Source organism: Bactrocera dorsalis, chromosome 3 (genome assembly GCF_023373825.1).
Source record: "Bactrocera dorsalis isolate Fly_Bdor chromosome 3, ASM2337382v1, whole genome shotgun sequence".
Taxonomy (NCBI): Eukaryota; Metazoa; Arthropoda; class Insecta; order Diptera; family Tephritidae; genus Bactrocera; species Bactrocera dorsalis.
The window spans coordinates 40,617,826-40,623,357 of record NC_064305.1 but is presented as its reverse complement, the minus strand read 5'-3'; the positions used below and the strand labels follow the sequence as shown (position 1 = coordinate 40,623,357).

Genomic DNA, 5,532 nt, shown 5'->3' with positions numbered 1-5,532 from the left:
AAAAGCAAAAAATTAAAAATTTATTCTGTCGGGATTCGAACCTGGGACCTGTGTTAGCATCTTGACCTTCCAAGCGCTTACCACCAACACCACCATTGACAATTAGGTTGCGCTGACTTAAGTATGATGTGGTTATGAATGCAAGAAACATACGATGGTTCTAATAATTTTGTTTAAGTATAGAATATACCTACTTTGTAGAACATTTGCTTTCGCAATAAATTTATCACAGCAATATACATATACATAATATGTATATACATATACATAACATTGTTATGATGCCCTGAGAAGTATAGTCTTAACAAATTAATTTTTAATTTTTTGCTTACTAATAGAAATTAAATTTATCACAGCAATATTATGTATATGTTTATGTATATTGCTGTGATAAATTTATTTTCTATTAGTAAGAAAAAAATATTTATTAGTATAGATTTCCAAAAGCACAGAAATGATTCTGTGAATTTATTCATTAAAATCGCCACTTAGAAGTCATTTTATCCCTTGTAAGCGAGCGATTTTCTTAAATCTCACGCTCCCAGATAAAACCATATACCTCGTCCTCGTGGGTCAGTTTCAAAAACCACAGAAATGATTCTGTGTGATTCTGAAAGGCCAACGCAGAGTATTTCAACCAAAACATACGAAAATAGTTGAGAATTCGCAGAAATGAAAGACAAACGAAAGAAAAAGAAGTATAACTTCAATAATGCACAAGCATACAAACATACATATGCGCACACATGTGAATATGTCACCAACCAAAAATTGAAACATTGTTCTACGAAAACAAAAACAACAACAGCATAAGCATGGCATAATTATGTTGTTGGTAGAAAAGCCGAGCTGTGCCGAAAGAAACGATCGCCGATTGTCACCGCTTCGCTTGCTGCTCGAACATCTTCGCAGACAAGGTTGCGTTACATTCATATGGATGGAGCGAGGTTGCGCAACCTTGCGTTACATTGCGTTACATTTATATGGAAGGTTGCGCAACCAGAATCTATCGCAACCTTTTCCGGCGTCGTATAAGAAGTATAACTTCAATATAACTTCAAAAATCCAATTCCTATTCCACTGTCGATTGTTTGCTTGTTTTGTAGCTATCGAAGCTAATTTGCTCAAATTTGGTATGTGATGTTGTATTTAAGCAGAAAATTCGATAGTACAGAAATTTTTTATAGGGGGCGTGGCACTGCCCACTTATGAGTTCATAAACATATCTCTGGAACCACACCACCGATTTCGTTCAAATTTGGTATACATATTACACAATGCCTACTTAAGAGATATCTGGAAAATGATCGAAATCGGATAATAACCACGCCCACCTACCATATAACGGTAATTTTTGAAAACACTAAAGATCGGAAATTTTAATAACTGTTGAAGGGAAACATCTTGAGTTTGGTATTCGGTGTTGTATTGCAGCCAGAAATTCGACAATATGAAAATTTTGGCATGTCACCGCCCACTTTTGAGTGCATATGTAAATCTCTGGAACTTCATTATCGATTTCGACTTAATTTGGTACACATTTTAGATTGTACATAGTTAGGTGAGATTATGAAAATGATTAAAATTGGGCAAAAACTACGGCCACCTCCCATATAACGGTATTTTTCTGTACGGTCACTGCTTTATGTTTTCGGCTCCAGTAGTTGTTACTATTTTCCATTTCATTTATTGAAAAAAAAAAAAACAAAATGAAAAGTTTCTCGTTAAAAACCGGAGGCTCCGTTTTGATTTTAGAGCCATGGTTTCTTGGGCAAATTTTCTTAGAATTCATCGTAGTTTACGATTTTGATAACCGCTTGGTGCATTTTTTTTTGCTCCATACAAATTGACCCACCCTAATGTACATACTTAGATCTATATAAATAAAAATGAATCGCCAAAATGTATGTACGCTCATAACTTTAATACGACTGAACCAAATTTGAGAATTCTTTTTTGAAAATGGTCGTTGAGGATCAGGGATGGTTTATGCGGAGAAAAAAATTGGAATAATTGCCGGAAAACCCCTAAAAACAGCCCTTTTCTTTTTCCCATACAAACGAATGAATGTTTGTTTATTAGTAACGCTAAGGGAACGACTGAACCAATCTTGATGAAATTTTCAGAAAATGTTCTGTGTGGATCGGGGAAGGTTTGGAAATAAGAAAACCATATGCTTTTTGTTAGGAAAAGTCGGAAAATTGGATTATTCCAAAACGTTAATTTTTTCCATACAACTTTTTTTTCAATTTTTTTGTTTTGTTTTTCAATTATTTATGTAAATCTTTCAAATTTGGCGTTTGCCTGAAAAATTTTTGAAAATTATTCAGTGAAAATTTTATGTGTTTTTCACACAAAGTGATCAATTACAGATTGAAATTTGTCACGATGCCATGAAGAGTTCGCGCTAATATCGGTCGGCGTTCTTTTTGACATCAACATAAGGCACACGAACGAGTACTCCCAGGATGCGATGATATACGTTCGGTATTATGGGTCGCGATCAATCAGAAAGCGATCGTCACGATGTCATAGCAAGACTTTTCAACAGCTACGATGGACATTATCTTGAAGCAACGCATATATGGTGCTGTTAGATGCTGGATGTACTCTGTTGAGTGGCAAAAGAGAGGTTTGCCGCACGCACACATTCTTCTTTGGATGGTGGAAGGTGGTTACACCTTATCACATTGATGAAATCATTCAATAATGCGGCAATTCGTGATGCGAAGAAAGATCCAGTATTATACGAAGTGATGAAAACCAATAAGGTTCATGGACCTTGCGGACACCACAACCCCACTTCGGTTTGAATGTCTGTCAATAAATGCACGAAACAGTATCCACGTACTTTTCTTTCGGAAACACAAACTAGAAATGATGGATATCCACTCTATCGGCGTTGCTCACCAAACCACAATGGCAGAACATTTAGCATTCAATTTAGAGGCGTGAGTATCGAAGTTGACAACACATGGATCGTACTATATATTCAACATTATTGTCTTATTCACATTCAAAACTCATATCAATGTTTAGTATTGTAGTTTGGTGTAATCGATAAAATACGTTTGTAAGTACGTCGCCAAAGGAAGCAACATGGCGATTATTGGTCTTGAACGATACGGTCGATACGTGAACAGCAATAAAGCGCTTTGCAGGATATTTAGTTTTGCAATTCATGAACGTTTTCCGACTGTTGTGCGTCTCGCAGTTAATTTGGAGAATGGCCAAAATTCCTTAAATGCGCGCAATGATAGCTGCCAAAAATACCGATGTTGTTGACTTAAACTGGAAGATTCAAAGACAAATTCCGGGAGACTTGCGCTCATACAAATCGATCAATCGTCTTGACAATGAAGACGACGCCATGAATTATCCATTGGTATTTCTAAATTTTTTGGACAGGCTTGGTATGCCACTGCATCATTTGCGTCTCAAAGTAGGATCCGTCGTTATTATGTATATTTCGCAATCTTCATGCGCCGAAACTGTGTAATGGAACCCGACAGATTGTGACGCACCTATCGAATACGAGGGGAGAATGCTTGATTCTACGACTTCCTTTGAGTTCTAACGATTTCAGTTCAAACGTATTCCGTTTCCAGTGAAAATTGCATTTGAGATGACAATCAACAGGACCTAAAGGTAGGCGCATAGTGTGAGGCATAAATTTGGAAATGCTATGTTTTTCACACGGCCGTGGGGTGCTCACGCGTTGGAAAACCATCTTTTATGTACACCGGAACAGAAACCAAAAAATGTTGTTTATAAAGTTTCGTTACATTGAAAAAAAAAAAATGAAATGATAAATTTAACTTTATTTTCATTTCAAAATACATAATTTCACGCAGTACAACGGCTGCGGGGTCAGCTAGTATTATAAAAAAATAGAGAAACAAACAAAATCCACACCAAAAAGCAGAATTGAAAACAAAAGCAAAATACTTTTGTGAGCACAGAATTTCGCCGAAACGCATATTTTTTGTTTGATCTGCATAATGGGACAATCTTTTTTTATTGTTTTCTATTTTTTCTAAAGAAAACACAGGTCCAAAAAAAAAAATCAATGAAAGGTTCCTTTGACCAAACATGGTGTACTATATGTACGAGTTTTTGACCCGCTGAAACCGAATCTGAAGTCCGTTTTGCTCCATCACGTCCTTTTTTCCTAACCTCAAAATACATGTCGAATTTTACTTGACAGAAAAAAATTTAAAAATATTAACGGATGTAGCTTAATTTTTGCATAGAGGGGCTTTGAGGGGTCCCTGATTACGAAATGAAGGACAAATTTTCAATTTTTAAGAAATTCTTCAATTTTTATAAAATTTTGTATCAAGGGATTTTGAAGGTCACTGATTTCGAAATTAATGGTAAATTTTCAAAATACAAAATGGTGGTCAAAAAAAAAATTCTTAAGTTTTCATAAAACTTTCTACCGAGGGGTTTTTAAGGTTGCTGATCACTTATTTAAAGTCAGATTTTCAAAATACAAAATAGAAAATCCAATATGGCTGTCGGATGTTGAGAGGAAAAATTTGAGAGATTTCTTGTGAGGCATATTTTGTGAGGCTATTCTTACTCAAACCTCATAAGAAAAAAGTTTAAAAAAGTCTCGACGTGAGGTAAAAAGCTTTTTGCTGTCAAACAGCTGTTTTAATAAAAATAAGCAAACAAAAATGGACACAACAATGGATAATCAGCATATGTAAGTAATTTTTAAATATATATATAAACAATAATTTCATATGTTACTAGGCGTACAAAAACGGAAAGGACAACGCAGGAGCAGCTGCAACATTACATAATGTTTTGCAAGCAGCATCCTGAGTTGCAACGGGGGAAGCTAACTATAATAGTGAGCATTTGAGCTTTTAAATTTTCGCCAGCATAAGGTAACCCTCACTATAGTGAGAAACATCACTGTAGTGGGGTTGGTGACTTTTGTGAGGTCATGAGAATAGGTATAGAGAAATTATATCGTGTGCCTGCATCCAGGGCACCTCCACGTGGTGACGGCGGGCAACGGAGTTGTTCCGTGATCCGGTAGAGTCCCTGAATCACGCTCCTTAAGGTGAATCTGCAATGGGCTTAATTGTTTAACCGTAATCCCATTTTAGACTCACCTTTACGCCGTCATGGCAGGCACACGAAAAAAAGTACGATGCAGGGAGTCGGAACCTCAGTATCGGCGGCTGGACAGGGTAAGAATGCGGGCCGGCAGGCGTCAATTTTGAATGGTCCACAGATAAGAGAGCTTTTGAGGATACTGAATTTGAAAAAAAAAAATGACTACGACGGAAAAATTAGCCTGGCAAAGTTTCAGAGAAGTAACATAAAAATTTTTAGGGAATACAAAAGATCCTAATTATGCAAATATTGTCAAGAAAATGTTAAAGCATTATCTAAAACTGCACTTTCTTCATTCACACGTCGAATATTTTCCTGAAAGTGACTTTAGTGAAGAGCAGGGCGAGAGATTCCACCACGATTTACAAGAGAAGGAAAAGAGATATCAGGGCGTATGGA

The 5,532-nt window shown here is 36.2% G+C and overlaps 1 pseudogene; it reads right to left on the bottom strand.

Annotated features, from left to right (window-relative positions):
• Positions 1 to 483: 483 nt before the first annotated feature.
• On the bottom strand, positions 484 to 613 carry LOC125777940 (small nucleolar RNA U3; annotated as a pseudogene).
• Positions 614 to 5,532: the final 4,919 nt, after the last annotated feature.